The 16,106-nt window shown below is 34.9% G+C and overlaps 1 long non-coding RNA gene and 1 pseudogene across 1 annotated transcript in view; one reads left to right on the forward strand and one right to left on the reverse strand.

Annotated features, from left to right (window-relative positions):
• Positions 1-16,106, forward strand: part of LOC141553269 (uncharacterized) — a 231,048-nt gene that overhangs the window by 89,090 nt on the left and 125,852 nt on the right. The window lies entirely within an intron of this gene.
• LOC141554916 (mitochondrial import receptor subunit TOM70 pseudogene) lies at positions 10,720-12,485 on the reverse strand (annotated as a pseudogene).

Consider the following 16,106-nt stretch of genomic DNA (forward strand, 5'->3'; position numbering starts at 1 on the left):
GCCTTACGGAATATCAGGTTCCAGGCCCTTCTATCTTTTAATGTGGAGGCAGCCAGATCTTGGGTGACCCTTATTGTGGCACCTTAGTATTTAAATTGTTTTTTTCTAGCTGCTTGCAGGATTTTCTCCTTTGTGTGGTAATTCTGCAGCTTAGCCACAATATTCCATGGTGTTCTTTTTTTAGGGTCTATTTCAGAAGGAGTTCGATGAATTCTTTCCACATCTACTTTCCCCTCTGTTTCTATTATCTCTGGACAGTTCTCTTTGATAATTTCCTGTAAAATAGAATCTAGGCTCTTTTTTTGGTCATAGTTTTCTGGAAGTCCAATGATCCGCAGATTATCTCTCCTAGATCTATTTTCCAGGTCTATAGATTTTCCCAGTAAGTATTTGACGTTGTTCTCCAGCTTCTCATTTTTTTTTTTTTGTTTTGTTTGACTGATTCTTGGGTTCTCTGTGAATCATTCATTTCTATTTGTTCCATCCTGACTTTTTAGGAGTTATTTTCTTCTTTCACAGTTTTTAGTTCTTTTTGTAAATGCCCAATTTCGTTTTTAAATGAATTATTTTGCTCTATTGAATTTTTTTCCATTTCCCTAATTTTTTTTTTAGAATTATTTTCTTTTTCCAATTCAGAAATTCTATTTTCTTGAGACTTTTTTATCTTTTCCAATTCAGAAATCCTACTTTCCTGTGTTTTTTTTAACCTTTTCTAATTCATAAATTTTGTTTCCCTGCATCTCCTGTGAATTCTTTATTTTTTCCAACTCCAATTTCAGGACGTTGTTATTCTCTATCATAGCTTCCCTTTCCTTTCCCCATTTTTCTTCAATCTCCCTTAATTTTTTAAGAGTTTCTTCTAGGAGAGAGTTATGTGATGGGGGGCAGGAATTGTTCCCCTTTAGGTTGTTATCTGCTGTCTCTCTGCTGTTAACTTCCTTGGAGTTGGATACCCGCTCTTTCTCTGTATAGAAGGAATCTATTGTTTTTCTGGCTTTTTTGCTCATATTTAAAAAATGTTTTGGGGTCTGTCCCTGGGGTAGGAAATTATTTATTTACTTCTTTACCAGCTTCCTCCCAGACCGGATGGATGCAACGGCTCCTGCGCCTGAGCTAAGATAGAGCTCTGGGAGAGAGTTCCCCACCCCCTCCCTGGAAGTGCCTCAGAGGTGATTAGCACTGCTGTGCCCAAGGGCGCTGTGTTTTAGCGGCTTCCCTGAGATTTGAGACTGAACAGTAAAGACAGCACAAAGTCCAGCCTATGTGTCCGGGTGGGGCGTGGATGTCTGCAGCAGGTGACGTGAAAAGCCCCTGTGCTCAAAGTGGAAGTGTCTGCCAGAAACCGCGGTCCCTAGTTCAAAGCTTCCGCTTCTCTGGGACTTCCTGGAGCTGAGTTCCACTCCCTCCAGCTAAACTAGGCAGTGTGTGTTGCCTTGGGCCGTATCCACCCACTTGTCAATCTCTTAACTATTCTTAGGTGGTAGCTGAGGCCACACCCCCTGGTGCCGAGATCTGCTGAGTCACCTCCAGGGTCAGGGGAAAATCTGATCTGAGTTTTAAAATATTTTGGCTTTCTCTTCTGAACTGCTAAATAATTAGCAGAGAAGAGCTAACAGCCTGTGCCAGATTCTTTTACCTCAGTGGCTTCTCTGATCCCAGAGCCCTCCCCAGCGCAACCAGCGCAGTGTGCCACTACCCCACCATCTGTGCTGGCCTCTCTTCTTCCTCCCCTGGGGACTGACCTTCTCTGTTGAAACTCTAGATTCTCTTCATCTGGTAAGTCGTACTTCCAGTCCTTGTGGTATCTATCAGTCCTGGGCTTATTTTGAGACTTAATTTATCTAATAGGTTGTGAGGGAGTGAGGACGTTCACTGAGTCGTGTGTTTCTTCTCCGCCATCTTGGCTCCGCCCCTGGGAATATATTTTTACAGTTAAAGGTTCTGATAAAGGCTTCATTTCCAAAATATATAGAGAACTGACCCTAATCTATAAGAAATCAAACCATTCTCCAATTGATAAATGGTCAAATGATATGAACAGACAATTTTTAGATGATGAAATTGAAACTATATCCACTCATATGAAAGAGTGTTCCAAATCACTACTGATCAGAAAAATGCAAATTAAGACAACTCTGAAATACCACTACACACCTGTCAGATTGGCTAAGATGGCAGGAACAAATAACGATGAATGTTGGAGGGTATATGGGAAAACTGGGACACTAATGCATTGTTGGTGGAGTTGTGAAAGAATCCAGCCCTTCTAGAGAGCAATTTGGAACTATGCCCAATAAGTTTTCAAACTGTGCATACCCTTTGATCCAGCAGTGCTACTACTGGGCTTATATCCCAAAGAAATAGTAAGGTTGAGAAAGGGACCTGTATGTGCCAAAATGTTTGTGGCAGCTCTTTTTGTAGTGGCTAGAAACTGGAAAATGAATGGATGTTCATCAATTGGAGAATGGTTAGGTAAATTATGGTATATGAATGTTATGAAATATCATTGCTCTGTAAGAAATGACCAGCAGGATGAATACACAGAGGTTTGGAGAGACTTACATGAACTGATGCTGAGTGAAATGAGCAGAACCAGAAGATCACTATACACTTCAATATCAATACTGTATGAAGATATTCTGATGGAAGTGGATATCTTCAACATAAAGAAGATCTAACTCACTTACATTTGATCAATGATGGACAGAAACAACTACACCTAGAGAAGGAACACTGGGAATTGAATGTAAACTGTTAGCACTACTGTCTTTATACCCAGGTTACTAATACCCTCGGAATCAAATTCTTACCGTGCAACAAGAAAATTGGATTTACACACATATATTGTATCTAGCCTATACTGTAACACATGTAAAATGTATGAGATTGCCTGTCATCTAGGGGAGGGAGTAGAGGGAGGGAGGGGAAAATTTGGAAAAATGAATACAAGGGATAATGTTATAAAAAATTTACTCATATATAGTGTCAATTTTTTAAATTATAAAATTAATAAAAATAAAAAAGAGTTAGATCATCTTTCAATATAGAGATGTAAACTTTTTAACATTTAAAAATGTTGTTTTAGATGATGAACAGACATGGCTTTCTGTGACCTCCTCTAACCTTCTCTCAAACCAACAGCAATTTAAGCCTCTCAACTGGTTTTAGAGTGATAGAATGCACAAATATTTGGAGTACAAGACATTTCCATAGGTCAGTTTGGAAGAACTTCAGAAAAGGTCTGTTTTAGTTGGCAGGGATAAAGTCTGCCAAGCACAAATCACAGTGTAGGAAGTCCAGGGCAAGGGGCTGGGTGGGGAGCAAGAGCTGTGGCTTCCACACTATGGGGAATCTTCTATTCATATACATCTTTTATGGAGAGAGAAAGAAGAGGTCTCAAACCCTGAGGTTTTACTTTTTAGTCTTCTCTTAAATTCTATATTTGAAGAACAACTCTTTTGTTCACCTCTGGTCTTTTCATCAAAAATAAATGAAATAAATCTATTTCACTGAATGTTCCACTTTTTCCCTGAAAGATAATGCCTGATTTTGCTGGATAATTGATTCTTGACTACAATCCTAGCTCATTTTCTGTCCAGATTATCATTCCAGGCTATTCAATTCTTTTAAGTGGAATCTGTCCTTTTTGTAGAGGCAAGGATCTTCAAACTTAGTGAATGCCCATAATTTGGAGAATGGCTGAATAAGTTATGGTATATAAATATTATGGAATATTGTTATTCTATAAGAAAGGATCAGCAGTATGATATCATAGAGGCTTGGAGATACTTACATGAATTGATGCTGAGTGAAATGAGCAGAATCCTGAGATCATTGTACATGACAAAAGCAAGATTATACGATGATCAATTCTGATGGACATGGCTCTTCTCAACAATGAGATGATTCAGGCCATTTCCAATGATCTTATGTTGATGAGAGCCATCTACCCACTGAATGTGGATCACAACATAGCATTTTCACTTCTTTTGTTGTTGTTTATTGAATTTTATTTTCTTTCTAATTTTTTTCTTTTTTGTGCTGATGTTTCCTGTTCAGCAATGTCATTATATAAATACCCAAGCTTATACTGGATTTACATATATTTTTGATGTGTTTAACATATAAAATAAAGTGGAAGCTGCTAGATCCTGGGTAATCCTGATTGTGGCTCCTCAATGTTTCAATTTCTTTCTGACTTCTTGCAGTATTTTCTTCTTAATCTGATAATTCTGCAATTTAGCTACAATATTCCTTGGAGTTTTCATTTTGAAGTCCCAAAAAGTGATCAGTGGATTATTTCAATGACTATTTTACTTTATTATACTAGGATATCAGGGGAGTTTTCCTTGATGATGTCTTGAAAGATGTTATCTAGGCTCTTTTTGTTCATTGTGGTTTTCAGATAGTATAATAATTCTTACATTGCCTCTTCTGATCTATTTTCCAAACCAGTTGTCTCTCCACAGAGATATTTTACATTGCCTTCTATTTTTTCTTGTTTTGTGTGAGTGTTTCTTGATTTCTCATCTAGTCATTCACTTCTACTTGTTCAATTTTAATTTTTAGTGAATTATTTTCTTTGGTTAGATTTTTGTTTTACTCCCTTTTGCATTTGGCCAATTGAATATTTAAATTAGTTCTTTTCTGCATTGAATTTATTTTTCCATTTCACCAATCCTATTTTTTAAAATGATGTTCTTTTCTACAGTGCAAATTCTGTTTTTCAATGAGTTGTTTTCTTTTTTTTTCTTCATTTTTTTTTTCATAAATTTTATTTTATCAGAGTTTTTATTTACAAAATATATGCATGGGTAAATTTTCAACCTTGACCTTGCAAAACCTTCTGTTCCAAATATTCCCCTCTTTCCCCTCATTCTTTCCCCTAGATGTCAGGTAGTTCAATGCATGTTAAATATATTAAAATATATGTTAAATCCAACATATGGCAAAACATATGTTTTGTTTCTTGCTTCACAAGAAAAATCAGATCTGGAAAGAAAAAAAAAACCTGAGAAGGAAAACAAAAATGCAAGCAAACAATAATAGGAAGAGTAAAAATGCTATCTTGTGGTCCACATTCAGTTCTCATAGCCCTCTTTCTGGATGTATATGGCTCTAATCATTACCAAACAATTTGAACTGGTTTGAATTATCTCATTGTTGAAGTGAATCACATCCATCAGAATTGATTATTATATAGTCTTGTTGTTGCCCTGTATAATGATCTCTGAGTTCTGCTCATTTCAATTACCATCAGTTCATATAAGGCTCTCTAAGCCACTCAGAAATCATCCTGTTTTCATTTCTTACAAAACAATAATATTCCTTAACATTCAGATACCATAATTCAGGCATCCATTCAATTTCCAGTTTCCAGCCATTACAAAAAGGCTGTCAAAACCATTTTTGCACATGTGGGTCCCTTTCTCTCTGTTAAGATCTCTTTGGGATTCTGGGTCAAAGGGTATGAATAGTTTGATAACTTTTTGAGCATAGTTCCAAATTGCTCTCCAGAATAGTTGGATTCATTAACAATTCCATCAACAATTTATCAGTGTCCCTGTCTTCCCACATACCCTCCAACATTCGTCATCTTTTCCTGTCATTTAAAACGATCTGAGAGGTGTGTAAAGGTATCTCAGAATTGTCTTAATTTGCATTTCTCTGATCAGTAGTGATTTGGCTTTTGGTATGACTAGAAAATTGTATATTCATATCCTTGGACTACTTATCAATTGGAGAATGGCTTGATTTCTTATAAATTTGAGTCAATTCTCTCTATTTTTTTAGAAATGAGGATTTTGTCAGAAACTTTGATTGCAAAAATGTTTTCACACTTTATTTCTTCCCTTCTAATCATGTCTACCTTTGTTTTGTTTATACAAAATCTTTTTAAACTTAATATAATCAAAATTACTTATTTTTTGATCAATAAGAATCTCTAGTTCTTCTTTGGTCACATATTCCTTTCTCTTCTACAGGTCTGAGAGGTAAAGTATCCTATGTTCTTTTAATTTGTTTATATCATTCATTATGTCTAGATCATGAAGCCATTTTGATCTTATTTTGGTATATAGTGTTAGGTGTGGGTCAATGACTAGTTTCTGCCATACTAGTTTCCAATTTTCTAAGCAGTTTTTATTGAATATTGAAGTTTTTTTCCCAAAGGCAGCGGTCTTTGGGTTTGTCAAACAGTAGATTGCTACATTCATTGATAATTTTGTCCTGTGAACCTAACCTATTTCAGTGATCAAATAGTCTATTTCTTAGCGAGTACCAAATGATTTTTATGACTGCTGCTTTATAATATAGTTTTACATGTTGTACAACAAAGTCATCTTCATTTGTTTCTGTTTTTGTTTTTTTATTAATTGCCTTGAAATACTTGACCTTTTGTTCTTCCAGATGAATTTGTTGTGATTTTTTTTTTCAAGGTCAGTAAAATAGTTTCTTGGGAGTTTGGTGTTGAATTAAATAAATAGATTAGTTTAGGTAGTATTGTCATCTTTATTATATCTGCTTGACCAATCCAAGAGCAATTGGTATTTTTCAGTTTTTAGATGTGACTTTATTTATGTGGAAAGTAATTTTTCTCATATGGTTCCTAATTTTCCCTTGGCAGATAGATTACCAAATAGCTTATACTATCGACATTTATTTTAAATGGAATTACTCTTTGTATCTTTTGCTCTTGAATTTTGTTAGTTATGTAATTAAATGTTGCTGATTTATGTGAATTTATTTTGTATTCTATAACTTTGCTAAAATTTTGGATTATTACTAATAGCTTTTTAGTTGATTTTATGGGGTTCTATAAGTATACTATCACATCATCTGCAAAGAATGATAATTTGGTTTCCTCATTACCTACCCTAATTCCTTTAATCTCTTTTTCTTCTCTTATTGCAAAAGCTAGCATTTCTAATCCAATATTGAATAATAATGGTGATAGTGGACAACTTTGTTTCACCCCTGATCGTATTAGGAATGGTTCCTGTTTATACCAATTACCTATGATGTTACAGATGCTTTTAACTAGATGCTACTGACTATGTTAAGGAAAAGTCCATATTTTCCTATTCTCTTTTTTTAATAGGAATGGGTTTTGGATTTTATCAAATGATTTTTCTGCATATATTGAAATAATCATATGTTTTTGGTTAATTTGGTTATTGATATAGTCAATTAGACTAATAGTTTTCTTAAGATTAAACCAGCCATGCATTTCTGATATAAATCCTACTTAGTCATGTTATATTATCCTGGAGATGAGTAGCTGTAATCTCTTTGCTAATATTTTATTTAATATTTTGAATCCATATTCATAAGGAAGATGGATCTATAATTTTCTTTTTCTGTTTTTGTCCTAACTGGTTTAGGTATCAGTACCATATCTGTGTCATAAAAGGAATTTGGTAGGACTCCTTCATTTCCTATTTTTTCAAATAGTTTATATAGTATTGGAGTTAATTGTTCTTTAATTGTTTCATAGAATTTACATGTAAATCCATTTGGTACTGGTGATTTTTTTCCTAGGGAGGAGATTAAGAGCTTGTTCTCTTTCTTTTTCTAAAATGGGACCATTGAAGCAATTTACTTCCTCTTATTTAATCTGGGCAATCTATATTTCTGTAGGTCTTACTCCATCTCATTTATGTTATCAAATTTATTATCATAAAATTGGGCAAAATAACTTCTAATTATTGCTCTAATTTCTTCTTATTTGGTGGATAGTTCTCCCTTTTCATTTTTGAGACTAACAACTTGATTTTCCTCTTTCCTTTTTCTAACCAAATTAACTAAAAAAAATGTTTTTTTCATAAAACCAACTCTTAGTTTTATTTATCAATTCAATAGTTTTTTTGTTTCAATTTTATTGATTTCTCCTTTTATTTTTAGAATTTCAAGTTTTGTATTTGATTAGGGGTTCTTAGTTTGTTCTTTATCTACTTTTTTAGTTGCAAGCCCAATTTATTGATCTTCTCTTTCTCTATTTTATTCAAGTAATCCTCTAGAAATATAAAATTTCCCCTTATAACCATTTTGGCTGCATCCCACAAATTTTGGTATGTTGTCTCATTATTGACATTCTCTTGGATGAAATTAATTTTGTCTATGAATTGCTGTTTCACTCATTCATTCTTTAGGATGTGATTATTTAGTTTCCAATGACTTTTTTGGTCTATTTTCTCCTGGATTTTTATTGAATGTAATTTTTATTGCATCGTGACCTGAAAAAAATGTATTTAATATTTCTGCCATTCTGCCTTCTTTCCCTCAAATATAATAGTTTCCCTTTGCCTCTTCATGAGATGTAATTCCCCTCATTTTACCTCCACATTTCCCTTTTTCTGGTGTAATTCCCTTTCCACCTCTAGTTCCTTTTTTATATTATAACAGTAAAATTAAATTATACATTTACTCTATGTATACCTATAACAAAAATACAGTTCTCAAGAGTTCTTTTTACCTTTTTATCCTTCTCTTGAGTCGTTTATTTGGTGATCAATTTTTTTTTTGTTTGTTTGTTTTCGTTTTTTTGTTTAGCTCTGGTCTTTTCATTAGAAATAAATGGAATTCACCTGTTTCATTGAATTCCCATCTTCTTCCCTGGAAGGTAATGCTCAAGTTAGTGGGGTAGTTTATTCTTGCCTGATTTCCAAATCCCTTTACCTTTTGGAATATCAGATTCCAGGCCCTTTGGTCCTTTAAGATGGAAGCTTCTAGATCCTGGATAATCCTTTTTGTGGCTACTCAGTCTTTGAATTTTTTGTTTGTTTGTTTGGTTGGTTGGTTTTTTTCCTAGCTGCTTGTAATATTTTCCCCTTGGTCTGATAGTTCTGAAATTTAGCCACAATATTCCTTTGAATTTTTCTATTCTATTCTATTCTAAAATTTCTTTTTCAACTTTGTCAAATCTATCTTTTAATGAGTTATATATGCCTTTTCCAAATCCTGTTTCAAAGTTTTCATTTCCTTTGCCCATTTTTCTTCTAGCTCTCTTTTAAGGAACTTTTTAATTTCTTCTAAGAGACACTTGCATGGTAGAGACCAGGTTATGCCCCCCCTTTCGGTCTTCATCTAGAGACAATCTGCTTTTAGTTTCCTCAGGGTTTGAAATCTGTTCTTCTCTTTCACCTTAAAAAACTGTCTATATCAGAGTTCTTTTTGCCTTTTTACTCATTTAAAAAAATTAGGATATGCTTTTAGGGCAAGGGAGATTTTCCAAGCTTCCTCTATAAGAGGCAGCTTCCTTTACAAGCTGCTGCAGCTTTGCTGATTTCATGTAAATGTTTACTCCAGGTTCTGGGTAGGCATGGCCAGGTCCTGTGAGATTCTGTTGTTTGGGATTAATTATTTACCTTTTGTGTGCATGTTGTATATACTCTGCTGATCTACTGACTTGCAGCCAGGGCAGAGTAACCAACACTGCAGTAGTATCCTCCCCTTATATTCTCCACCACAGGGACTCTGCACCCACTCCTGGAGTCAGCCTAGCATCCATGCTCTGCCTGCTTGCACCTGATCACCTCCCTCCTTGCCTGACCAAAACAGATCTTTTCTGGTGATCTTCAAAACTATCTTCTTTTGGTAATGTATTACACTCTCAATATTTGTGTATTCTGTCAGTTCAAAACAATTCTGAGTCTGGATTTGGTAATTAGCTGAGGGTTATGTTTGAAGAAAAGAAAGAAGTGTGTGTCTTCTCCACCATCTTGGCTCTGCTCCTGTAATTTTGAATTTCTTTTAAAAATATACAACATTAAATCTAGATATACCAAGTTCAGAAAAAATAATCTTAGGTCTTTAAAAACCTATCTCCTTTATTAAACTCTTAAGTGATCTACTCCCCTAACAAAAGCTTTGCTATCTGTTAAAGTTAGCTAAGTCTTCCAACTTACACTTTCTTCAAATCAGATCTTTTGTTTTTGCATAGTTTACTTTAGGGAGCTTTGTGGTTGCTTTAATTTTGAAGGTATTTATATTTTCATCATTCATTAGTGTCACTGTGGAAAATGATCAAATTGATCAATAACTGCCACTAGATTCTACTAGAATTATGCAGAAGACAAATGCATCTCTAGTCATACTTAAAGTTTTGTTTTTTCAATTTAGAAAAATCAAAGCAAAAAAAAAACAACCTAGAACATATTTTTCTTCCTTTGAAAAATAAATAATTAACCTATAGAGATTAATTCATGTAAAAGAAATCTATTTTACAACACTCATCTAATTATTTTTAAAACCAGCATGCTATAAAATATTTATAAATGTACATATAAACAAAATCATCCAAAATATAATCACTTCCATCTTCTCAGACTTCCTCTTCCCCCAAGAACAAATCCAAGTTTTCATTTGTATGGCCTAAATATCCTTTTTTCCCTTTGCAACATTGTTTTAGATAATTCTTTTTGGTGCCTTAGAGAATAAGGTTCAACACAGCAAGATTCCTTGAACAAATTCTCTTACAACTCTTAAACATTAAACAGATGTAACAAAAGAAGAACATCACAAACAGAAAAGCTAAGTTACACCATTCATCATGGTATGTTATCACAAAGGGCTCATTTGAAATGTGGGCAAACTAAGAGGGTCTTTTTCAACTTTCTTCACTGTTTTACAACATAGAGGTTTTATTCCCTATTTCTTCATATATATTCTGTTAGAATATAGTCACTGACCCAAAGTGAATAGAAGTGTACCACCTCCACTTCAATTGGCTAAGTTAATGGCCTAGTTGATCTTATCAATGACTTTATCCTAGTTTCCCCACTACACTTCAAAAGTTCCCATTATTTCATATGCAAAATCACATGACTCCAATTTCAATGGCCTTCCTAATAATTCTAATCATATGTCTAAATCCTGCTGTCATTGAATCTGAGCAAGTCTTTATGAGCATACATTGTAGTATTGCCTGGTTCCAAGTCAAAATAGTTGTCATAAATTTCATCTGCTTTACCAAATTGTCACTCATCTGTTAGTGCCTATGAATACATTGTCTGGCCTTCAGCACATTTTGGAAAATTTTTATGACAGTCTCACAGCCTTTTATAGCTTCCTGGACTTATATAGAATTGTTTCCTGGGTAAACTTCAGGATATAATGTAAAACACTTCTGAGCTTGGACCAAGGCAGAATCAGGTCCTAATTTAAGGTATTCATCAATATTGCATTTTTAACCTGATCAAGATGAATCTTTAACTGTCCTGGGTGAAGGTACACATCTGTATTCTAGGGATCAACCTCAGCAACTAGAACCCTGAGCAAAGAACAAAGACTCTTTTTTGATCAGGGTATTTGCAGGAAATGTCACATTCACATCTTCTATGCAGATGGCCTCATCTAAATCTGGCTTAGTAGCATTGTCATTGGCAATAAGCAAGTAGAAGGTGGCACAAAACAATGTTTTAGCTGTATTTTTTTTGTGCACTTGTGGCCTTATTAGTTTTCTTCCATATATTACTTGTCCTTTAAATAGCCAAAACTTAATCTTCTAATGCTTCCCCTTCCTTTTCTTGATCTTCATCAGACTTCTCTCCTTTTAGCACAGGCTGAGACATGATCTCAGCAGCAAAGGAATTAAAGTAAGAATCAAAGAACTTGGGAAATGGCATCAGAAGCTCATGATTCTTTATTTCTTGTTGGTCTTTTCTTTCCCATGAAGTTTAAGAACTTTATCAATTGAGAGCATGCTTTGTTGGTTGTGGAAGCCTTCTAATATTCAAACTGCTATAACATTTTATAAACACTCTTTTGTATTGTCTAATTTCTTCTTGGGTTTTTCCTGTCAAAAGAGAGCTTTTACATATCATGACTTAAGGTCAATCAGGACTTAAGCTCAACAGCCTTTGTCCAATCTTGTGCCACCTCTGTCCACTTTTGCAGTTCTTCAAATATACCAACTCTGCATAGATAAAATATCAGTGAAAAAACTGATCTTTCTATATTTTTTCCACTTATCCCAGAGTTCCAGCTGTCAATGAAGCCCCCAGCACCAGGATTAGATGCCTCATTCCAGACTCTAGTTCAGGCAGCAGACTATTACCACTATATTTTTTCAAAGCCTTTTTCAACATTACCTGAGAAAAATCATATGATTTCTATTGATTTTATTATTGATAAGGTAAATTATGCTGATAGTTTTCCTAGTATTGAACTAACCCTGCATACCTGATATAAATTCTACCATCTTATAAGGTGTAATCTTTATGCTATATTACTGTAGTTTCTTTTCTAACATGTATTTAATTTTTTTGCATCAATATTCATTGGTCCATAATTTTCTTTCTTGTTTTAGCTCTTCTTGGTTCAGATATCTATCCCATATTTGTATCATAAAAGGAATTTGGTGGGACTCTTTTGCATATTTTCCACAATAATTTATATAATGTTGAAATTAATTCTTCCAGCAAAGATGGCGGCACAGAGGCAGACAGCTGCTTGAGCTCCGTATTTTCTCTTAGGACTTACTTCATGACAAGCCTCGGAATTAATGCTTGACCAGAAAAGAACCCATAAATAATCACCAACAGAAGACATCCTTGACATTCTCCAGAGAAGGTCTGTGTTTGCTTGGGGGAGGGTCAAACAGACTGGGCACAGATTGAGGGAAGGGAGCCAGAGTGAGACAGACAACTCAGAGCAACGGGGGGAGGGGTACGATCTCTGCCATTTCTGCAAAAAGACTTTTACCCCAATGCGGATATTCCATCTTGGCAGCAAGCCAGGAGCAGCAGAGAGGGTGTAAACACTGGAGGTGAAGAAAAAAAACCCCAAAAAGCTAGCATCTCTCAGAACCTGGCCAACCCCAACCCCCATTTGGAATGACTCAGTGTGTTTCTCAGAGCCTCAGTGCGGAGACACAGTGCAGCCATTGCTGTCCTGTTAGTGGCTCACTGTTGCCCTCCCCCCCCAGTCTGTAGAGGAAGCCTGGTAACACCTTCTAGCCCCAACCCCCCAAAAACAGACCAATTTTTTTTCTTGCCAATTTGTTTTCTTCGATTCTGCTCTGACAAAATGAACAAAAAATTCAAAAGGGCTCTAACCATTGACAGCTTCTGTATGAAGAGAGAGCAGACTGCAAATACTGAGGAGACTAAAAACAGACTGGCCCCAGAGGAATCCCCTAAGGGAGATATGATCTGCTCCTCAATACAAAAGTATCTCATAGAGGAAATCAAAAAGGCTCTCACAAGAGAGCTAGAAGAGAAATGGGTAAAGGAAAGGGAAGCTTGGTAAGAGAGCATGGAGAAGTTATCCAGAGTGGATAAAGAGATCAAATCATTAATAAATAAAATTAGTGAATTAGAAAAGGCAAACAACTCCAAGGAAAACAGGATTAGCTGGATAAAGAAAACAGCTCTCTAAAAAATAAAATGGATAAAATGGAAAAAAAAATTCCAAAGATGAAAAAAACTCACTTAAAAACACAATTGGACAATTACAAAAAGATATAAACAAAAGTCAGTGAAGAAATTACATCACTGAAAATTAGACTCCAACAAGTAGAAATGTATGAATCAAGGAGAAACCAAGAAGTAGTCAAGCAAAACCAGAGAAATGAAACAATTGAAAACAATGGCAAGTACTTTATTAGAAAGACAACAGACCTGGAAAACAGATCCAGGAGAGACAATTTGAGAATAATCGGACTCCCTGAAAAATGTGAGGAAAAAAAGAGCCTGAACACTTTTTTTCGAGGAAATTATCAAGGAGACCTGCCCAGACGTTTTGGAAACAGGGAGTAAAATAGACAATGAAAAAATTCATCGATCACCTACTGAAAGGGACCCTAAAATCAAAACGCCAAGAAATATAGTGGCCAAGTTCAAGAACCATCAGACAAAGGAAAAAATATTGGAAGCTGCTAGAAAAAAGCAATCCAGATATGGAGGAGCCACAATAAGGATAACCCAGGATCTAGCAGAATCCACATTAAAAGAATGAAGGCCCTGGAACATGATATTCCAAAAGGCTAAGGAACTTGTTATGCAGCCAAGAATAACTTACCCAGCAAAAATGAGCATCGTTTTCCAGAGAAGAAGATGGACATTTAATGAAATAAATGAATTCCATCTATTCTTTTTTCTTTTTTTTTTTTTAATTTTTTATTTTATTTTATAATTATAACATTTTTTGACAGTACATATGCATGGGTAATTTTTTACAACATTATCCCTTGCACTTACTTCTATTCAGATTTTTTCCCTTCCTCCACCAACCCCCTCCCCCAGATGGCAAGCAGTCTTATATATGTTAAATATATTACAGTATAATTTAGATACAATATATGTGTGTAGAACTGAATTTTTTGTTGCACAGGAAGAATTGGATTCAGAAGGTAAAAATAACAGTTTACATTCATTTCCCAGTGTTCCTTTTCTGGATGTAGCTGGTTCTGTCCATCATTAATCAATTGGAATTGGATTAGCTCTTCTCTATGTTGAAGAAATCCACTTCCATCAGCATACATCCTCGTACAGTATCATTGTTGAAGTGTATAATGATCTTCTGGTTCTGCTCGTTTCACTCAGCATCAGTTGATGTAAGTCTCTCCAAGCCTCTCTGTATTTCTCCTGTTGGTCATTTCTTATAGAACAATAATATTCCATAACATTCATATACCATAGTTTACCCAACCATTCTCCAATTGATGGACATCCATTCATCTTCCAGCTTCTAGCCACTATGAAAAGGGCTGCCACAAACATTTTGGCACATACAGGACCCTTTCCCTTTTCTAGTAGTTCCTTGGGGTATAAGCCCAGTAGTAGTATGGCTGGGTCAAAGGGTATGCACATTTTAATAACTTTTTGGGCATAATTCCAGATTGCTCTCCAGAATGGTTGGATTCTTTCACAACTCCACCAACAATGCATCAGTGTCCCAGTTTTCCCACAGCCCCTCCAACATTCATCGTTATTTGTTCCTGTCATCTTAGCCAATCTGACAGGTGTGTAATGATACCTCAGAGTTGTCTTAATTTGCATTTCTCTGATCAATAGTGATTTGGAACACTCTTTCATATGAGTGGAAATAGTTTTAATTTCATCATCTGAAAATTGTCTGTTCATACCCGTTGACCATTTATCAATTGGAGAATGGCTTGATTTCTTATAAATTAAAGTCAATTCTCTGTATATTTTGGAGATGAGGCCTTTATCAGAACCTTTATATGTAAAAATTTTTTCCCAATTTGTTACTTCCCTTCTAATCTTGTTTGCATTAGTTTTGTTTGTGCAGAAACTTTTTAATTTGGTGTAATCAAAATGTTCTATTTTGTGATCAATAATGGTCTCTAGTTCTCCCTTGGACACAAACTCCTTCCTCCTCCACAAGTCTGAGAGGTAAACCATCCCATGTTCCTCCAATTTATTTATGATTTCGTTTTTTATGCCTAAATCTTGGACCCATTTTGATCTAATCTTAGTATGTGGTGTTAAATGTGGGTCCATGCCTAGTTTCTGCCATACTAATTTCCAGTTTTCCCAGCAGTTTTTGTCAAATAATGAATTCTTATCCCAAAATTTGGGATCTTTGGGTTTGTCAAAGATTAGATTGCTATTTTTATTCACTATCTTGCCCTGTGAACCTAACCTATGCCACTGATCAACTAGTCTATTTCTTAGCCAATACCAAATTGTTTTGGTGACTGTTGCTTTATAATATAGCTTTAAGTCAGGTACACTTAGACCTCCTTCCTCTGACTTTTTTTTCATTAGTTCCCTTGCAATTCTCGACCTTTTATTCTTCCATATGAATTTTGTTGTTATTTTTTCTAGGTCATTAAAATAGTTTCTTGGGAGTCTGATTGGTATAGCACTAAATAAATAGATTAGTTTGGGGAGTATTGTCATCTTTATTATATTCGCTCGGCCTATCCAAGAACATTGAATGTCTTTCCAATTATTTAAATCTGACTTTATTTTTGTGGCAAGTGTTTTGTAATTTTGCTCATATAATTCCTGACTCTCCTTTGGTAGATATATTCCCAAATATTTGATACTATCGACTGTTATTTTGAATGGAATTTCTCTTTGTATCTCTTGCTGTTGGATTGTGTTGGTAATGTATAAAAATCCTGAGGATTTATGTGG

The sequence above is a fragment of the Sminthopsis crassicaudata genome, chromosome 2 (genome assembly GCF_048593235.1).
Source record: "Sminthopsis crassicaudata isolate SCR6 chromosome 2, ASM4859323v1, whole genome shotgun sequence".
Lineage (NCBI taxonomy): Eukaryota > Metazoa > Chordata > Mammalia > Dasyuromorphia > Dasyuridae > Sminthopsis > Sminthopsis crassicaudata.